We start from the raw sequence: 21,982 nt of genomic DNA, 5'->3' as shown, positions 1-21,982 counted from the left end.
TGCTCAGCAGGGAGCCTGCTTCCTCCTCTCTCTTTGCCTGCCTCTCTGCCTACTTGTGATCTCTGTCTGTCAAATAAATAAATAAAATCTTTAAAAAAAAACAAAACTATTTTTCCCTCAACCAGAAATTAAACATATGGAAGTCTTAACTGGTGGGGTATTAGTAACACTCACAGAAAGAAAGATAATTTCAAAATCAGTCAGTGCCTGGAAAGTCTGAAAAATCCACACAAACAATGGACTAGGTCTGAGTCACCAGCTTGAAAGAAGCTAGTGAAATAAAATGCAGGCAAAGAATTTTACACACCAATTTCTTTTACTGTAAGTATGCCTCTTAGAGGTATTGTGAAGGAATAACAAGTAAGTGGTAAATAACCTTATTTGCTGCACCCTGTGTAGTAAGTACAGTCTATGGTTTGTCTACAAATGTCATAGTGAAAGGAAGTGACTTGGAGTAAGACAGTCCTGGGGAACTTTAAGAAAGTAATAATCTCTGCAGGTTTGTTTATTCTTTTGTTAAATGTGGATAATACTGGACATACAACTTCTAAGGTTTCAGGATAGGCATAAGTCAGTCAGGCTTTACAAACAAACAGGACACTGCGCATTAGAGATGCTTAACGGAAAAGTAAATATACAATCATTTCTGTTTTAAAAAGTTTTGCTCTCTCATTAAAGCAAGTTTCATAATCTCTACATAGACGCGCACATTGGAAATACTGCAGGTTTGATTCCAAACCACAGCAATAAAGTAAGTCAAATGAATTTTTTGGTTTAAAACTTACATTTACACTATACTGTAGTCTATCAGGTGTGCAATACCACTATGTCTTAAAAAAATACATTATTTTAATGAAAAAATATTTTATTGCTAAAAAATGCTACCCATCATTTAAGCTTTCAGCAGGTTGTAATCCCTAATCATAGATCACTATAACAAATATAATTTAACAAGTTTTAAATACTACAAGAATCACCGAACTGTGACACAGAGACATGAAGTGACAAAACGGCTGCGAACATGCACTGTACCGACAGACTTGCGCGATGCAGGGATACCACAGCATTCCATTTGTAAAAACAAAACAAAACCAAAAAACACAGTACCTACAAAGCTCAACAGAGTGAAGTACAGTAAAAGGTAGGTACGCCTATAGTTCCTTTAGGAAGAGTGTCGTAGGAGTCTATTCTCCAAAAATACCATGGTCCAGCAAGAATCAGGGGTGTACTTCTGTTCATTCCATGCGGATTTACTCAACACTAACTCCCATGCTGCACATTATGCTAGATGCAGCAAATAAGAAAGACAAGGTCCCTGTCCTGTTGTAATTACACACAGAAAAGGTTCATAATGTGACTTTGGGAGTTTTCCTGCACATGCACTAGAGTAAAGTCAGAAAGGAGGTCACTACTTTGGGATCTTTTCCTAGTCTCTCTTTGAAGTTTTCTCCTGTGCTGAAACAGAGATAATGCTTTAGTTAACAACAATGTATCAGTACTGGTTCATTAATTCTGTACACATACTGATGTACGGTGGGATAACGGGAAACAGGGCATGGGGAACAGAATATGGGTTGAACTGTTTCCCCCTCACCCCCAAAATTTGTATGTTGAAGTTCTAACCCCAAGTACTGCAGAATGTGACCTCATTTGGAGACAGGATCTCTACAGAGATGTAGGTTATCCTTATAAAGAGAGGACGTCTGGACATGGGGGTATGTGGAGGAAAGACAGTATGAAGAGACCAACCTATATGCCAAGGAACCAACCCCGCCAACACGTGGATTTTTTAATTCCAAGTCTCCAGATGTGTAAGACAAGAAACTGCTCTTGCTGAAGGCACCCAGTCTGTACTCTCAGCAGCCCTAGCAAACTAATACGGGGATGTGGGACCATCCCTGCAGTGGTATGTCAACCAGGTCTCCAATGAATAAGCTTATTATAAGCAAACAAAAAGCCAGAGGGATTTGGTGTCCATGTTTCACAGTCATGAAGTCCAAAAAAGACAGGCGGCTGGGAAGTCCTGCTCAGTGGCAAGGGGAGCCATAATAATCACGACACACAGCAACCAAGCTAGGACTCGAATCCAGGTTTCATTCAGTGTTCTCCACAATCTAAGGTTACTTCAAGATGGGCATGAAGGTGGTTGTAAGTGAGGGAATATGCTGAATTATCAATCTAAAATGCCCCATCTCTGGGCGCCTGGCTGGCTCAGTCAGTGGAGCATGCAACTCTTCACCTCAGGGTGGTGAGTTTCAGCCCCACACTGGTCGTAGAGCTTAAAAATTTAAAAAGGGGGGGGAGAGGGGTCTTTAAAAATAAATAAATAAAATGCCCTATCTCAAGTGGACAGCACCCGAGAGTCACTTTTTCTTTTCTTCTTTTTTTTAAAAGATTTTACTTATTCGTTCCAGAGAGAGAGAGAGAGAACACAAGTGGGGTAAGGGCAGAGGGAGAAGCAAACTCCCCACTGTGCAGGGAGCCCCATGCAGAGCTCAATCCTGGGACTCCAGGATCATGACCCAAGCAGAAGGCGGACCGTCTAACTGACTGAGCCACCAGGGGCCCCTGAGAGTCACTTTCTAATACTGGACCAGGTTCTGCAGTGAGTAGGGGCTTTGGCACTGAAAAAGAACTAGGTTCTTGCCTCTTGCACTCATGAGCTGGGTAAGCTACTTTCCCAATCCTCCAAGAGTGACGTACCAATTACAGAACCACTGTGGGAACAAAGAAAGTGCACAAAAACTGCCTGGCATATAGCAGGTAAGTTCCTGCCACAAGTTATGTTTAGCTACAAACTCAGAGTGGTGAGGAGATGCTAGGGAACCTCTCTAAGAGCAAACAAAAGTTCACTGAATTCTATTTTCTTGCTATTAGTAGTAAGTAATCACAGAATACAGTGTTTTATACCTTATATTAGCTAAAGCATGTGTTGCACTGAGAGGTATACAGAAGCAAAAAAGGGTCATATTCTTTTTTTAAAGATTGTATTTATTTATTTGAAAGAGAGAGAGAGAGCATGAGAGGGGAGAAGGTCAGAGGGAGAAGCAGACTCCCCGTGGAGCTGGGAGCCCTATTCAAGACTCGATCCCAGGACTCCGGGATCATGACCTGAGCTGAAGGCAGTCGCTCAGCCAACTGAGCCACCCAGGCATCCGAAAAGATCATATTCTACAGTCACAAACTTCGGAGAACAAATTCCTTTGCTGCTAGGTGTTAGCAGGGAACATCAACAGCAAGTTGAGAGGCCATTCATTTGGAACTTGTTCATCACAGTATCCCCAATGTAGGCAACTTGTGGCATCTACTCTTGAGAGTTTACTCAGTGGGGGTCTACTAAGCTAACAGATCATCTATGCAACCAATCTCATCATTAGAGAAACAGAGTGAACAACACAATCAGCAGCTTCAATAATCTTCACTTCACCCCAGAGGCTATTCTCCTCTATCTCTAGGGTGGGTAACAGCAATTTTAGTGCCAGTTTTAAATGAGTATGTGTTACCGCTAGGGAGTATCTTTTTATTTTTTTAGAGGAACTCTCAGCTCTTCAAACTTAAAGACAGTACAGTCTATGTTAACTAATGACCTATGGCCTCTTGGGCCACCAGGGTGGCTCAGTGGGTTAGTTAGAGCTCTGTGTTCAGCTCAGATCATGGTCTCAGGGTCGAGGGATTGAGCCCTGCATCAGTCTCTCTGCTCAGCGGGGAGCCTGCTTCCCCCCTTCCCTGCCTATTTGTGATCTCTCTCTCTCTAATAAATAAATAAATAAAATAAATAAATAATCTAACCTCCCCCCCCCCCACAAAACTAATGATCTATGGCCTCCTTCCAGCTTTCATTATGGTACTAAACCTCTTTAAAAACTAAACAGCCAACTCGGACACTTAACTGTCTCATTTTAAAATGAAATTACTGGGCGCCTGGTTGGCTCAGTGGGTTGGGCCGCTGCCTTCGGCTCAGGTCATGATCTCGGGGTCCTGGGATCGAGTCCCACATCGGGCTCTCTGCTCAGCAGGGAGCCTGCTTCCCTCTCTCTCTCTGCCTGCCTCTCTGTCTACTTGTGATCACTCTCTGTCAAATAAATAAATAAAATATTTTTTAAAAATAAAAAAAAATAAAATGAAATGAAATTACTATTACAAATACCTTGGGCTGAACCAGTGGTGCATACTGCTATCACCTATAGAGCTTTAAAAGAAGTCCATTTATTAAAGATTCTTACTGAGGAAACCTGGAAGGGTTCTGTGCCTTTGGAACACAGAACACTGTTTGCAGGTTCCAAGGAGAAGGACTGTGGTCTCTCTTCATGAAGTTATCATCCAACCCCTGACACACAGACACCACTGTTTACACAGAATTCTACTTTATAACTCTATTAGGAGAAATAAGTTGTTTGATATCTTTTACAGACATTGATCTTTCTAGGATCAAATCATCTTCTCTAAACAAGTCTATATCACACAGAGGTTTAGAAGGAAAAAAGTGTGTGTTTAAGTTTATTTCATTATAAGTTATTCTTTCAAGGCTTTATATTTAGAAGATGGGAATGTATCATTCAATAACTGAATCATTAATTTTTCTGTTCCTTCAGATGCATAAGCCCTCACACTGCACTGTCCAATAAACATACGGCTACCAAGCACCTGAAATGTTACTGGTCTGTACTGAGATGAGCCACACATAAAAAATAAAGAATTTCAAAGACTTAGTACAAAAATCAAAATGTAAACTAACTCACTATTTTTTATATTAATTACATGTTGCAATGAGAATGTTTTGGATATATTACATAAAAATATCATTAAAATTAATTTCATTTGATTTCTTTTATAATGTGGCTGCTAGAAAATCCAAAATTATGTACAGTTCAGACTGGACTTCTCTTGCACAGTGCTGTCCTAGAGGACAACAATGATTACATCTTTTTGAATGCTCAAGTTTTAAATCTGATCCAGTATTATGATTTGGTCCCTTTTTTTTTTTTAAGATTTTATTTATTTATTTGACAGAGAGAGATCACAAGCAGGCAGAGAGAGAGGAAGGGAAGCAGGCTCCCCACTGAGCAGAGAGCCCAACGTGGGGCTCGATCCCAGGACCCTGGGATCATGACGTGAGCCAAAGGCAAAGGCTTTAACCCACTGAGCACCTAGGCACCTTTTATTTATTAATTTTTTTTAGGTAATCTCTACATCCAACATGAGACTGAAACTCACAACCCTGAGATCAAGAATGGCACGCTTGACTGACTTGAGCCAGCCAGGCGCCTCTACTTAGTCACTTTTATTTATTTATTTTTTTTTTTTTTAAAGATTTTATTTATTTATTTGACAGAGAGAAATCACAAATAGATGGAGAGGCAGGCAGAGAGGGAGAGAGGGAAGCAGGCTCCCTGCTGAGCAGAGAGCCCGACGCGGGACTCGATCACAGGACCTGAGATCATGACCTGAGCCGAAGGCAGCGGCTTAACCACTGAGCCACCCAGGCGCCCCTACTTAGTCACTTTTAAATGCATCTGTTATTTTTACAGTTTATAGTTTCTATCCACTAAGACTTTCCTGTTGATATAACCACCTGATGGTTTTCCATTTATATCTGCACTTCACCAGATATACTGAGGGAGAAAAAAAGAAAAATGTCTTAAATAAACACACAACTCTACATAAGAACCAAAAATGATTTCAAGATCTGCTATCACTTTGGATTTTATCCTGAGTCTACAAAAGAAACCAAGAGCCCAACCCACTGCTTCCATTTAAAAAGAATTAAGGGAGCGCCTTGGTGGCTTAGTCACTTAAGTGACTCCCTTCCGCTTAGGTCACGATCCCGGGGTCCTGGAATAGAGTCCTGCTCTGCAGGGAGTCTGCTTCACCCTCTGCCTCTTCCCCCACACTCTCTCAAATAAAGTATTTATTTAAAAAATGAATTAGGCACTATTCAAAGCTACCTACATTTAAAGACAACACAACTACTCCAACTCCAGTTAGATCCAAACACCCAACCAGAACTTAGTTCAGATATATATGAGCAATGCTGCTCCTCTCTCTGGGCTTTCCTCAGGAACTGCATATAAACCACCTAGAGAAATAGATCTACTGCGATACTTGAGTGGCTCAATCAGTTAAGCGTCTGCCTTAGGCTTGGGTCATAATGCCAGGATCTTGGGATTGAGTCCCCTATCAGGCTCCTTGCTCAGAGCAGAGCCTGCTTCTCCCTCTGCCTGCCACTCCCAGTGCTTGGGTGCTTTCTCTCCATCTCTCTGACAAATAAAAAAAAAATCTTTTTTTTTTAATTTAATAAAATAAAATAAAAAGAAACAGATCTATTTATCTCCTAGAACATCTTATATGTATTCCTTAATAAAGGAACAAAACTGAACTCATCAGGTTTATATAGGAAAGATCTGGCTTGCCACAGCTTCAAAATACGAAGTGATGTGGCCCTCACCTACTTGTCTAACACCATCTCAAACCACTCTCTCGGAGCCACAATGGTCTTCTTTCTGTTCCTAGAACAAGGCGGGGATTTAGAGTCTCAGCACCTTTCCAGTTGGCATTGTCTCCAAATACACTCTTCTGCAGTCTCGAGCATGGCCGGATCCTTTCCCATCCTGCTACTCTCAGCTACTTGAAAAGGCCTTCCTGTAACGTATTATCCAATGAAACCTCACTGCACCCCCAGCCCTCAGTTATCTGGTAGTCCTGTTTCATTCCTAACACTTAGGAAAATCTGAAATTATCTTATCTGCCTCCCCAAACTAGAAAAGTAAGCTCCCCAAGAACACAAGTCCTGTCTGTCTTGCTCACTGCTGGTAACCCGAGCACATAGAGCAGGCACAGTAACAAGGACTCAAGCATCTACTGACTGAATATATCAAAAAAATCAAAAGCAGCCTTAAAAGACAAAGGTAAGAATCTTAAGTGGTTAAAATCCAGTATGCTTATTTAAAAAATTATGCAACTGGTTTCCTATGTACATATGCTTCTAGTCTTTTGTTTTCTAATTACCAATACTTAAGTCTCCTGAAGAACTGAAATCTTTCTCTATGGATGAAAATATGGAGTATGGATGTAATTGTATTTAGTTTACTGAGGGTGGAGAGGAAAAAAGGCTTGCATTACTAAGTAAAAGATGAAATAAGGCTACAGTTAAAACCACTGAGTATTAGTACAAGATTAGAGAAATAAATGGAACAAAATACAAAGTTTAGAAATACACTCCCACCACCCCGGGGATACCTGGATGCCTCAGTCAGTTAAACGTCTGGGATCAAGTCCCAATCACACTACTCCCTCTGCTTGTGCTCGTGCCCATACTTGCACTTGCATCTTCTCTTTGACCAATAAATAAATAAAATCTTAAAAAAAAGAAATATTACCTCACCCCCCCCCAAAAAAAACATACCCTGTAAGACACACTTTACCAAGGTAGCTTTTCTTTTCAAGATTTATTTATTTAGGGACGCCTGGGTGACTCAGTCAGTTAAGCCTCTGCCTTCAGCTCAGATCATGATCCCAGGATCCTGGGATAGAGGTCTACACGGCGTTCCCTGCTCAGTGGAGAGCCTGCTTCCCTCTCCCTCTGCTACTCCCCCTGTTTGTGTGCTCTGTTTCTCTCAGTCTGTCAAAAAAAAGAGATTTCTTTATTTAAGGTGTACCTAGTGGCTCAGTCAGTTAAGCAGCTGCCTTTGGCTCAGGTCATGATATCGGGGTCCTGGGAGCAAGCCCCGCATCGGGCTCCCTGCTCAGCAGGGACCCTGCTTCTCCCTCTGCCTTTCCCTTTCCCTGGTTGTGTACTCTCTCTGTCCCTCTCTCTCTCTCAAATAAATAAAATCTTTGAGAAAGAGAAAGAGAATGTTGGTGGGGAGGGAAGGGGCAGAGAGAATCTTCAAGCAGGAGCCCTGCTGAGCCTGGAGCCTGACAACCAATGAGATCATGACACCTGAGCTGAAACCAAGAGTCAGACACTTAACCAACTAAGCCACTCAGGCACCCCCAAAGGTGGTTTTTCAAATCAGATAAAAGGATAAATCAGTAGTCTGTACAACCTGGCCCAAAAAGTTAGATTCCTCCTTCTTACTATAAACAAAAATAAAATTCCTGCTTTATTAAAGAAATATTAAAAAGCCACTGAAAAAGAAAATATTAGTATTTATCTGATAGGCCCAGGTAAGCCTATTTACCAGTTTTCTCAGAGATAAAAGATACTGCATCCACCATAAAAGGACAGGAAAGTAATAATAATAAAGTAATACCAGGCACTTCTCCCAAATGCTTTGCATACATTCATTTGCTTAAGTTACAACACTGCTATGAGGTACACACTATTTATTATTACTCTCATTTTACACATGAGGAAACTATCACAATCTTAAATACTATAATACTATTTCATCTCTGCTTCAGAGAACAAAAGGGAGCTCCTGAAAATTAAAAAAAGAATGCAAATCCAGCAATTCCACTTCTGGGTATTCATCCAAAGGAAGTGAAATCTGGATCTCAAAGAGATACTAGCACTCCCATGCTCACTTCAGCACTGCTAACAAAAGCCAAGATGTGGAAAGAACCTAAATGTCCACCAACAGAATGGATAAAGAAAATGTGGTGTACACACACAACAGACTATTATTCAGCCTTTAAAGAAAAATAAAAGAATTCTTTTTTTTTTTAATGAACCTGGGAGACATGATAGTAAGTGAAATAAGCCAGTCACGAAACGGCAAATAATGCATGATTCCACTTATATGAAGCATCTCAAATAAACAATCTCATAGAATCAGAGTGAATGTGGTTGCCATAGGACTGGGAGTAAGGGGAAATGGGAATTTGCTAATCAAGTGCAACAAGTTTCAGTTAACTAAGACTAATAAGCTTTAGAGATCTGCTGTACAATGCTCTATCTATAGTCAACAATATCCACTAAAAAATTTGTTAAGACCGATATCAACTTAAATGCTCTTATCACAATAACATAAATAAATAAATCTTATCATCCATGTCAATAAACTGAAAAGCCTTCATGAGAGGTGGGAAGGAAGGAGTTTGTAATTTACTGCAAGTGGAATCCCTGACTGGCATGGGAAAATTCAAGACCAACTGCCAGCCTGTCCTGGCAGCCACAGAAGGCACAAGATTCTGCATACGTATAAAAAGAGTAACTATATGGGGCACCTGGGTGGCTCAGTGGGTTAAAGCCTCTACCTTCAGCTCAGGTCGTGATCCCAGGGTCCTGGGATCGAGCCCCGCACTCTGCTCAGCAGGGAATCTGCTTCCCTTCCTCTCTCTGCCTGTCTCTCTGCATACTTGTGATCTCTGTCTTTTAAATAAATAAATAAAATATTAAAAAAAAAAAAAAGCGTAACTATATTCTTGTAGGGACTGTCACTATTTAGAGTTGTATGAAGAAGAAGAATGGAGCAAATAAAGATGTTGATGAAAATGGGGTTGCCTGACTGGCTCAGTTAGTAGAGCATGGGGCTCCTGATCTTGGGAGTCGAGTTCAAGCCTCATGCTGAGTGCAGATTACTTAAAAGAAAAAGCTGACGGGGCTCCTAGGTGGCTCAGTTGGTTAAGCATCTGCTTTTGGCTCAGGTCATGATCTCAGGGTCCTGGGATTGAGTCCCACATCAGGCTCTCTGTCCATTAGGGAGTCTGCTTCTCCCTCTCACTTTCCCTCTGTATTCTCTTCTCTCTCAAATAATAAAATCTTTTCTTTTCTTTTCTTTTTTTTTTAAAAAGACTTTACTTATTTGTGTGAGAGACAGTGTATGTGCGCTGAGGAAGAGCAGGCACAGGGAGAAACAGGCTCCCGCTGAGCAAAGAACCAATGCGGGACTCCATCCCAGGACCCTGGGATCATGACCTGAGCTGAAGGCAGACACTTAACCGACTTAGCCACCCAGGTGCCCAATAAATAAAATAAAATTAATGAATGAATGAATGGACAAGGAAAGAAAGAGTTGATAAATATGAAATGAAATGAACTTAAGTGGAAAAAAACAACAAAGGCTACAAAATGCAATCAAAGAAATTTCCCACAAAGTAAATAGAGATGGGAACAGCAGAAAAAGGATAAATTTATTGGATCAGTTCAAAAGATCCAACATCCAATTAACAATTCCACAAAAAGAATAGAGACAATAAAGGAGAGAAAAATCAAGGACATAATTCCAGAGAATTTCCCAGAACTGAGGGACATTAAGTTTCAGTTAAGTGACCAGGGCATTAGATGAAAAGAGCCACATAAAGAACATAATAAAATTTCAGAATGCTGGGATAGAGAAGTTCTAAAGTTGCAGAGGTCAAAGATAACTGGTATCTCATGAACGGTGAAAGGCAGAGCCATAGAGCAGTATCTTCAAAATTTTCTAAGGAAAGTTATGTCCAAATTAGACTTCTAGGGGCCTTCTAGAGGCCTTGAGCCTCTGCTTTCAGCTCAAGCATGATTCCAGAGTCCTGGGACTGAGCCCCGATTGGGTTCTCCACTCAGCGGGGAGCCTGCTTCCCCCCCTCTCTCTGCCTGTCTCTCTGCCTACTTGTGATCTCTGTCAAATAAATAAGTAAAATCTTTAAAAAAAAAAAAAAATCAGATTTCTATACCCAACCAAACTATCAGTAAATACCTACATGTCTAAACAATTCACCTCTTGTGTACCCTTTTCTCAGGAAGCTGATGGAGAAAGGTGCTCTTCCAAAATGAGACTGAATTAAGGAAAGGATATGGGAAAAAGTTAACAGGATCCAGCACAAAAGATACAGGAAAAGTCATGAAGATGATGATGTTGACAGAGCAAGCATGACAACTGCCTAGATAACATCCAAAATGGAGCAGATAAGAAAGGTATCTCCAGGAAGGTAAAACTTGTAATATTGCTAAAATATTTAAAATACTGAGGAATATTTACATTTCTGGGTAGACTTTAAAGATTAATTACTGATGAGAAGCAGAAATTAAGCAAAACGGAGCAAAAAAAGATATTACGACAGAAAATAAAAAGCTATGCAAAACAGGAAAATTACCCATGGCATGTGAAATGATTCAGCTGTAAGTTATACACAGCCATACACCTCCAACAGTGAATAGTGCTCTAAGCAAAATTGTATTATAACCAGAGTGAAAATAAATGTGAATGTGTGAAGTGGTCAGGGAATTCTACTAGAAACCACCACCATCCAAGGTGGGAAATTAACAGATAATACCAAAAAAATCAGAAAAATCAGTAAGTAACAAAATAAGCTTATTGTGTAGAAGCAGTAGCAAAAATAACAGTAGAAGCAGAAACAACAGCTTCTAGGGACCAAGAAGGTTTTTTATACGTGTATTAATAAGTAAAATTAAATTCAATAAATATATAAGATGCTTTTAAGAAAATGTACTATGAGAGAAAATCAAATGTATACATAAATGTATTCATGTCTATCACATAGCTATCAGACAGAGGAAAATGCAGAAGAGCCTAAATGTCTACCAAAAAGGAACTAGTTAGATAATTTGAAATTACATGGCACATCCATGTTTAAATGCCACGAGTCATTTAAAAATGCAAACGGGGAATGCTAACAAGAACCAGGTGGGACAGGGAAGTCCAACCCCGATTTTGCTTAAACACACACATATCCAAGTAATACACATATGAAAATAAATATTCATCAAAATATTAACAATGATTATACACGTATAGTTTATGAATGATCTTTTCAATACTTCCTAATGAATAAACATGTATTACTCAGGTAAAATAGAAACTGCTGATTCTACAACTTAGAATCAGAGAGGAGAGCAGAGCTACTATAATCATCCTGTTTCAGTTTATTAAGCTGAAAAATAAACACTGCTTAACAATGCAGAACTTCCCTTAAGGAATCTTCTGAACAACTCTTTAACACATAAAGCTGGTTTAATACGCCAGTGTTATTACTAGTTCCTTTTAGCGCCATACATTTACCTTATCTGAACAATGATTCAACTTGCACCGGATCCCAAACAGACACTACCGCAAACAACACTGGCAGTGTCACTGGCTTCTCCAGTTTACAAAGTCAGGATACAATTCTGGAACAAGAGGAAACAAGCAGTGATGAGACAACTTCCCAAACCTTGCAGACTGTATCATGAAATACAGATGCTTCAAATCTCAAAGCAAAAACTCTACTTTAACCCTCAACTTCACTCCAAATGGACCTTCTCTCTCGAAGCATACTGGCCTGAGGGTCTTTGGTCCCACTCAGGTTTTTATCCATCCAACCCCCTACCTACAGTAAGGCTGCAGAACAGAAAGCTAAAACCTTCCCCTTATAACCTGATACTCTCACTGGCAATATTTCAGGTGCTATAGTCTGCATTATGCAAGACTAATTCACAAACTCCGTAATTTAACCTGGACAATTAGTTCAGAAGAATTAGATATCTGAAATTAAAAAATGTAACTGAGGAATGCCGAACTGAATTTAACACACTGCCAATTAAAACAACTTTGCATCCTCATCCCTTAAAACACAAAATAACCCTTCTGATCCAGTTACTTAAATACTCTCAGTTCTAAACATTACTAATATGACCATACATCAAAGCTATATAGTATTATCCAAAACAAATAGGAAAACAAAGTTCCAAGATGAGCAAGTATGAATGTCCTTATTCCTCCAGGCTTGTTAAAGCTTTATCGTTCATTCATATTGTTAAAGAGTAGGAAGACACCCAACATTCAAATAATCTGAAGATGCAGTCTTAATCACTTTTTTCCCCACTTACTCAGCATTCACTCAATTAAAGACAACCACCCTAGCTTTCTCTAAAATCTGTGGTTTGCACATAGCTGAACTCTGCCTACCTAAGCCAGGAAAAGAAAGGAATGTATTTGCTTAAGCTATGGTCTCTTGGTATATGTGAACCCTCAGCCTAGAATGCCTCCTCCCCTCCCACCAACCAAACCCCTACTCATTCTTACAGGGGTCTCGTTCCCCAGCAAGCTGTCTGTCCCTGGTGCACATAGGCTGAGTTCTGTACTGCTTTTACGTGTTATCCTGGACATGTCTCGCCTTACACTCATCTCATTACATCCATTAATATCGGTTTCCCTCAAAGGACTACAATCTATATATACCTAACACTGATATGTGTTTGCTGAGTAAACTGAAAACCCAAGCAATAAAATCTTGACCTATACCAAAGGTAATCAGGTAATTAACAATAATAAAAATAATAAAAACTTACTCTTAAAACTAACAGGCTAAGACTACTTTATTCAGATAACATTAGTATTCGGTCAGCCCTTTCACCAAATTAACGACAGTGTTTACATTTAAGGAGTTCACAGTAACACAGCACTTTCAAAAACTTTCCTGCAAAATACTTTCCCATATATTCATGATGCTTATTCTTAGAATATATCCTAGGTTACATCAGCCAAAGCTTTTCCTTGTTTCTAACTGCAGAGGAATAGGGGCTCACAGCAATCAGCTGGAGGGAAGTCGAAGTGACTGTTCCTGGACTGAGAACCGCTTACTTTACAATGCACTGAATTAAAAAAAATGGGCTATTCTATTAATACACCCATCCTTAAGATTCTAACCAGATAGCTAGCAAACACACACACACACACACCCTTCCGTTTTACTACCCCACCGTATTTCTTTCCTATTAATTAACCTCCTCTTGGACATCAGCAAGAATTTTATCATCCCAACAAATCTTCAATCTTCCACTGTTGCAATGGGTGAAGAAGCCAATCTGAGAATCTAGCCCTTATTTACTCCGTGACAGAAAGGAGACACCTAAAGCCTTGAGTCATCCCTGCCACCGTCTTTATGCACCCTCCCCAGCTTGTCCTGCCTGTGTCATCTGGACATTCACAGGCTACTTTTTCCTTGGTCAAATGCCAGATTATTAACAAGGACACCATGGCACTGCCAACAATAGACCTTTTCCCCTTTTACACAATTTCCCTAATGTGGGCAGCCAATGGAGAGTTTTCAGTAGAAGAGTAATATGACCAGAATTATGTTTTAAAAGGATCATTTTGGCTGCTGAGTACAGAACAGGTTTCAATGGGACAAGGTCAGAAGAAATTAATAGATATTGCCTCTAATAATTCAGGTGAAGGACAGGAGTGGCTTAGACCAGAAGGCACCTCAGAATACTCCCACATTCCAAACACTACCAGACCTTAAGTAGCAACATAGTTCCTAAATCCAAACAGAGGGTTAAATACTAATATTCTAGGACTATATTTGTACCCTAAAGTTAAAGACTTGAATTATTTTTTTCCTCATCTTACCTCAGGGACCCAATAATCTTAGTTACTGAGATAAAGAACATGAAGAAAACACAAGGATGACCCTACCTGCTCCTTTGAACCTAAGTTTAAAGCTAGTCCTCTAAAACCACCAAGCATAACTTGCTTGTGTAAGACTAATTTCCTCTAGCATTAATAGCAAGATACCAATAAAAGTGAACAAAAGAGCAGTATCTTCTAATTAAGTAAACCAAAATAGCCACAGAACAAAATTTAGGAGTGCCTGGGTGACACAGTCCATTAAGTATCCCACTCTTAGGGTCCTGAGATCAAGTCCACCTCAGGTTCCACTCAGCACAGATTCTGATTGCCCCTCTCCCTCTGCTCCTCTTCCAGCATACATACTCTCTCTTTTCTCTCTTGAACAGCATCTTTAAAAAAGAACAAAATTTGAGGGTGCCTGGCTGGCTCAGTGGGTTAAGCCTCTGCCTTCAGCTCTGGTCATGATCTCAGAGTCCTGGGATGGAGCCCCACATCAGGCTCTCTGCTCAGCAGGGAGCCTGCTTCCTCCTCTCTCTCTCTCTCTGCCTGCCTCTCTGCCTACTTGTGATCTGTCTCTAATAAATAAATAAAACCTTAAAAAAAATAAAGTAAAAAGAACAAAATTTAACCTTAGCTACTTCCTGTCCGGGGGTGGGGGGTGGAATACTATGGATTGAGGAGATTATGACAGCTGGGCAAATAAACTTTTAGTGTTTTACCACAGAAAACCATGCGGAGTTTGTTCTAAGCCCCTTCCATGGCATCAGCAGGAACCAAAACAGAATCCAAGTCTGGTGAAAATACAAGTGGTTTTGGGGCGCCTGAGTGGCTCAGTGGGTTAAAGCCTCTGCCTTCGGCTCAGGTCATGATCCCAGGGTCCTGGGATCAAGCCCCACATCGGGCTCTCTGCTCATCAGGAAGCCTGCCTCCTCCTCCTCCTCTCTCTCTCTCTCTCTGCCTGCCTCTGCCTACTTGTGAACTCTGTCTTTCAAATAAATAGATAAAATCTTTAAAAAAAAAAAAAAAGAAAGAAAATACAAGTGGTTTTGGAGAAAAAGATACTTCCCATATGGGTGGCGAATATAGGGCCTTCTACATCAAGGGCTCATCAAATGATGCACAAAGGCCAATTCAAGCCCAGCCTATTTTTTCCTTTTTTTTTTTTTCCCTAACCACCCATGAGCTAAGAATTGTTTCTACATTTTTAAACGGTTGAAAAAAATCAAGAGTATTTCAGGATGTGTGAGAATTCTATGAAATTCAAACTTCAACATCTATGAATACTTTTACTAGAATACAGCCATGTTCCTTGGTTTACAGCTAGCTGCTTTCACACAACAGCAGAGTGGAGTAGCTGCAAACGAGTCTACAAGGTCTCACCACCTTGTGCTGCCAAAGACTGCAGGGATGAGGGTACAGTTCAGTCATTCAAGTACCATGCATTCTGCCATTTTATTACTAGTTTTATTTTTTTTTTTAAAGATTTTATTTATTCATTTGACAGACAGAGATCACAAGTAGGCAGAGAGGCAGGCAGAGAGAGAGGAGGAAGCAGGCTCCCTGCTGAGCAGAGAACCCGATGTGGGGCTCGATCCCAGGACCCTGGGATCATGACCTGAGCCGAAGGCAGAGGCTTTAACCCACTGAGCCACCCAGGCGCCCCTATTACTAGTTTTAAATTACCAGTATACCTCCATATGTTAAAACAAGACAAAAGGGGACTTTGAACATTACCCATTTAAGGGGCAGTGTAGAGTGTGGATTATTTTGTTAATGATTTATATGGCAAAATTCTGTTATGAAAAAACACCAGGAGTACCTGGATGGTTCAGTGGGTTAAAGCCTCTGCCTTCGGCTCAGGTCATGGTCTCAGGGTCCTGGGATCAAGCCCCGCGTCAGGCTCTCTGCTTGGTAGGGAGCCTGCTTCTCCCTCTCTCTCTGCCTGCCTCTCTGCCTACTTGTGATCTCTATCTCTCTGAGTCAAATAAATAAATAGAATCTTAAAAAAAAAAAAAAAAATGGGAAGAAGGAGCACCTGGCTGGCTCAGTCAGTGGAACATGTGGCTCTTCATCTCTGGGTTGTGAGTTCAAGACCCATGTTGAGTGTGGAGATTACTTAAAAATAAAATTTAAAAAAAAAAAAAAAAGAAGAAAAAAAAACACCGTAACTTTGCCAAGAATATGATGTGTGTCGACATCACCAAACTAAGCACTCATCACAATATTCATATCTAACAGCATTCCGTTAGAAAATGAGAAAATGTAAAACAGTATCTCAGTGCAACAGAAGATCTTCACAAAAACAAAAAAGTAAAAATGAAGCTACAACCAAAGTAACTTTCTGAGTGGTTCATTTGTTAGCTTAACAGGGAAAGCCATTTATTTACAGTGAGTTGATTAAATCATGTTTGCAGCAGCCAAGTAATGTGTCCAGAGAAAATCATTCTGTTCAAGCCTCTTAGCCTTTTGACTGGAAAAGCTGATGTGAATGGGAGCAAAAGCAGCAGTCAATTAAAAAATAAAGCAGGGAAGCCTGAATGGCATAGTCGGGTAAGCACATGCATCAGTCTTTTGATTTCAGCATCAGGAATCTGAGCCCTGCAGGGAGTCTGCTTGAGATTCTCCCTCCTTCTCCTTTTGCCCCTCCCTCTTATGCACTGGTGCTCTCTCTCAAATAAATAGATCTTAAAAAAAAAAAAAAAAAAAAAAAAAAAAGGCAGGGGCGCCTGGATGGCTCAATGGGTTAAAGCCTCTGCCTTCGGTTCGGGTCACAATCCCAGAGTCCTGGGATCGAGCCCCGCATCGGGCTCTCTGCTCAGCAGGGAGCCTGCTTCCTCCTCTCTCTCTGCCTGCCTCTCTGCCTGCTTGTGATCTCTGTCTGTCAAATAAATAAATAAAATCTTTTTAAAAAAAAAAAAAAATTTTTAAAAAGGCAGGTGGAGGGGAAAGGAGCTGACCTAAGTAACTATGAAAAGAGTGGAACAAGGAAAACAGCAAAAGGAACTGCACATAATCACTATATTCTAGACGTTAAAGTTGTTTCCCATGGTGGTATGGGTTAACAATTCTGAAAACATTATATATGTATACTGGAATTAATAAGTATGGAATTAGTAAATAAATGGATGGCAGATGGTGAGAAGCAAACTTCTCACTGTTGGGAGTAGGAGGCCACAAAGACAGACAGAAAGGCTAGAATGACCCAGGTGGTACTGGATTAGAAGTGGAGATACCAGTATAAGCTCCTGTTTCACTTATACGAATGGACACACACAGATACGTCAGAAATATTTACAAGTATTTCTACATATATATAAAATGTTGTTATACACATAGCTCCTATATGTACACACACATGTATTTCCTTGCTTTGTCACATGAGAAGACCTATAAGCAGTAACATTCCAGTACCAATAAGCACATCTAGCACCCACACCTCGATTTCTAATAATATTCTCCAATAAAAGAAACCAAAGCTCCTTGGAGAAATGACTAACTCAAGGGCTGACGCCAGCAAGACACTGGATAAGCCTGGAGTATCTTGTAATGCCAGAAAGGAAGAAAGTGCAACAAACATACAAAAGCCACCGCAATGAAGGGATTATGTCAAAAGAACACTCCTATCCAACTAAGAGTGTTCAAGAGCCAAACTTAAAAAAAAAAAAAAAAAAAAAACTGAACAAAATGAAGTAATGGATAATTCAAAGTATAAAATATCCCTGAGACTATACTGATATAACTGTATAAATGGATGAGAAGAGACCAAATGTCCATGCCAAAGAATTCCAAGTAATTTATGTATATATTCCACCCTCCAGAAGGTGGAACACAGCTCTCCATTCCATAAGTGGAATGGAATGAGCCTAGTGATTTCCTTCCAAAAAGTAAAGTATGGAAGGGAGGAAATAATTTACAGCAGAGAAACCTAGCCAGGTGATCAAAGTTAACATCAACAATAAATCATGTTGGTAACACATATTCCTTGGTATGATGTGATGGAAATGATACCTTACTTCTATGGTCTTTATCACTAAAATCCGTAACACCAGTCTAGCCATGAGAAAAATTCCAACTGAGGGACGTTCTACAAACTGTCTAACCTACACTGCTCAAAACTGTCAAAGTCACCCAAAATAAAAGTCTAAAAAGGTGTCACAGCCAAGAGGAGTCTAAGGAGACATAACTACAAATGGATATACCAGGATATCCTAGATAGGCTCCTGGAACAGAAAAGGGGTTATCAGGTAAAAATTAAGAAAATGTGCATAAAGTAAGGACTTTGTTAACAATGCATCAACAATGGCTCATTAGCTACGAACAACATACCATACTAATTTGTTAACAGGGGAAATGGGCATGAGGTGTACATGTGAACATTCTGTACTATCTTCTCAGATATTCTGTAAATCTAAAACTGCTCAACAACCGAACATCTGTTAAAAGGGGAGAAGAATGATTTTCCGTGGTCTTCCTTGCCTCTTGGTTCAACAGATATTATAGACACTGCATAGCTGTTTAACTGCAGAAATCAATGCTGGGTTTGAAATGACCCAAGAACTAGCCTTTCTGAACAGTCTACACAGAACAACTACAGGTGAGAATCTTCAAAGACGCCTGAGAGAACACTAATACAACCTGAACTTGAATCTGCTAAGACGTGGCACCAATGATGGTGGTACAAAAATATGTAAAGAAGAAAAGACTTAACTGGACAAATGTACAGGACTTGTGAAAATGTTAAGGTGTTTCAAGCACAAGGTTATTCCCTGTACATTCATCAGCAGGTACTCCACAAAACTTCTAATCACAGGCTGAGCCAGTACTGTCAAAAGTCACCTGCATTCACTGTCAATTCACTTTTATAGACTGAATGAACCATCGTCAGTTCTGTGATTTTTTTGTCAGAAATAGAAGGTGGATCCTGATTTGCATTACCAAACAGCGGTTCAAAGGCTTCGCAGCAAAATTTTATCGATGGGATTTTTAACCTAAAATTTTCTGAAGAACCACCCTTAAACATTATTATTGAATACTGAAAGGCTTTGGAAATAGCTTTTGTTGCAGACTTGATAATGTTTCTTAATGAATTAAGTAAAAAATTATAAGGCAAAAAAATAGCATTTTTATGGGAAATACATTATAACAGCAAATTAACTTGAACAGTAAACACTGTTTGAACCTCAGGTAATGTAAAGTTACCTTATTCACTCCTCCTGTACTATCAAAATTAACACAATGATATCTCTGTTCACACAAAACCTCGAAAGCCCGGGGCGCCTGGGTGGCTCAGTGGGTTAAGTCTCTGCCTTTGCTCAGGTCATGATCTCAGGGTCCTGGGATCAAGCCCCAAGCCCCGCATTGGGCTCTCTGCTCAGCAGAGAGCCTGCTTCCCCCGCCCCCCGCCTGCCTCTCTGCCTACTTGTGATCTCTGTCAAATAAATAAATAAAATCTTGAAAAAAAAAAAAAAAACTTGAAAGACCTATCTTTTTCATTCAAACTACAGTTCCAGCATTATTTCCAATCTTCATGAAAGTGCAAAGTAAATACCCATCTTTCAAAATCATCTAGATTGCAAGTGAAAAGCTTTCACCTAGGAGTTCCTGGTTGGCTCAGTCAGGTGAGTGTGTGGCTCTTGATCTTGAAGTTTTGAGTTTGAGCCCCGCTTTGGGTGTAGAGATTACTTAAAATCTTAAAAAAAAAAAAAAGAAAAAGAAAAAAAACCCACAAAACTTCCATCTAATCTTCCATTGGAAAGGATTACTCTGCAGTGTAATGGTACCCAAAAAAGGCAAATATCAAGAAATGAATCTAACAGAATTCTATAAATGCCTTCCAAGAGATGAATGTGCTCAAATAAACCATATGCTCAAAAAGAATTATATGCTCATGGGATTATTTGGCAATACCTGTCTGTGTAAAGACATTTTCAAAGATGACATACCTGCAACCTCACTAAAGATTTCAGCATTAATAGATAAACATCTGCCATCCATTTTGATAGATAAAGCTAACTTTGAACCCCATGTGAAATGTTATCTCCCAAAGTGAATTCTACTCCTGTAACACACCTGCCTTACAAAAATTGTATTCGACTATTACATTTTGAATTCCGTCAATAAAATACTTGTTTTCTTGGGGAGCCTGGCTGCCTCAGTCAGTAGACCATGTGACTCTCAGAGTAGTGAGTTCAAGCCCCACATTGGGTGTAGAGATTATTTAAAAAGATAAAAATTTAAATATTTGTTTTCTTTCTCTCTAGAGAGAAAAAGTCTGCAAACTCTGGTTCTACGCTATTTGCTTAACAAAGGCATTTAGTGCAGTAATTCTCAAAACTGTGGGGGTCTCAAATGGTAGAAACTGTCACTTTTTAATCCTTATACCCAACAAATGATAGTTAGACAAATAAAATTAGTAATCAATCATCCCAAAAGCAAGTTCCAAAGCACTGGCCCAATATATAATACAAAACCACATATGCTCTAAAGGTGGACTACCTTTGATTCCCAGCACCACCAACTAGTAGTTCTGAAACATGTGGTTAAGTTACTTTATTAAATCCCACTATCTGTCTCCTCATCTGTAGAACTGATTCCCACTACCTAGAAGCTGTTATTAAAATTGAATGAGTTAGGGACGCCTGGGTGGCTCAGTTGGTTAAGCGGCTGCCTTCAGCTCAGGTCATGATCCCAACGTCCTGGGATGGAGTCCCACATCCAGCTCCTTGCTCGGCAGGGAGCCTGCTTCTCCCTCTGCCTCTGCCTGCCTCTCTGTCTGCCTGTGCTCGCTCGCTCTCTCTCCCTCTATCACTGACAAATAAATTAAAAAAAAAACAAAACTTAAAAAATAACAATTGAATGAGTTATATGTATGTGAAGTACCTCACACGATACTTACTGGTACAGGCCAATGTCAAAAATCAGAGTTAAAAAACAAGACTTCCACCAGCTAGTATGGGTAATCACACTGTCATTAAACAATGACTATCTTTCTCCTGAGAATGCATAATTTGTCTCTATGGTAGACTCAGAATATGAGGTAGACACTCGTATAGCTTCAGAACCTTTTAAAGAAGCCCTACACTCTGGCAATAAACCCAAGCCTAAACTTGATTCCAGGATGATGAGTCTGCCGCTTAAATGACACCACTAGTCTGTGCCCAGGTTCTCAATTCACAAGAGACAGAGGAGGATCAATATGCCATCCGTGCACCTGAGAGTTTTCACCCAGATTGGTAGTTTTTAAAAATCATGCTTTCAGGCTATGCTCAAGTACCCTGGGGCAAAATAACATTCACATCAGAATCCTCTAGATCAACAAGCAGTTAAGACTGCCAGGAAATCCTAACAGTTGCTTTCCCAGAATTCATCTTTTTATCATATTGCAAAACTTTTACAAGCTACGATTTCTTAAAAACTTAAACCTCTATCTCCTTGAAAATCACTAGTAGTGTCATGTTAGTGTAATGTTACTAGATTAAATGGCTTTTCCAGGACAAGTACCAAATTCCTTTTTGTATCCCCAGTGTCTAGGTACATATCTGCTGAGTGACAAACAAACCAAACAAATGAGTGACAAACCAAACAAATGAGTATCGGCTATATATTTACTACAGAAAAATAAACAAAACGGACTCTTTTAACCATTTTTTCGTGTACAGTTCTGTTCTGTTACACCGTTATACCATCATCACCACCATCCACATCCAGAA

General features: G+C 39.9%; 1 protein-coding gene across 3 annotated transcripts in view; it reads right to left on the bottom strand.

Moving 5' to 3' along the window:
* The window catches only part of THRAP3 (thyroid hormone receptor associated protein 3), a 75,709-nt gene that overhangs the window by 36,580 nt on the left and 17,147 nt on the right, over positions 1-21,982 (bottom strand). For 2 of the 3 annotated variants that reach the window (XM_059377267.1, XM_059377269.1), the window contains exon 2: positions 11,943-12,049. The exons of the other annotated variant lie outside the window; for it this stretch is intronic. The gene's annotated coding sequence lies outside the window, so the exon portion shown is untranslated. The remainder of the gene's footprint in view (positions 1-11,942; positions 12,050-21,982) is intronic. 3 annotated transcript variants of the gene reach the window in all.

This window comes from Mustela nigripes, chromosome 14 (assembly GCF_022355385.1).
Source record: "Mustela nigripes isolate SB6536 chromosome 14, MUSNIG.SB6536, whole genome shotgun sequence".
Taxonomy (NCBI): Eukaryota; Metazoa; Chordata; class Mammalia; order Carnivora; family Mustelidae; genus Mustela; species Mustela nigripes.
This window is presented reverse-complemented; position numbering and strand designations above follow the sequence as displayed.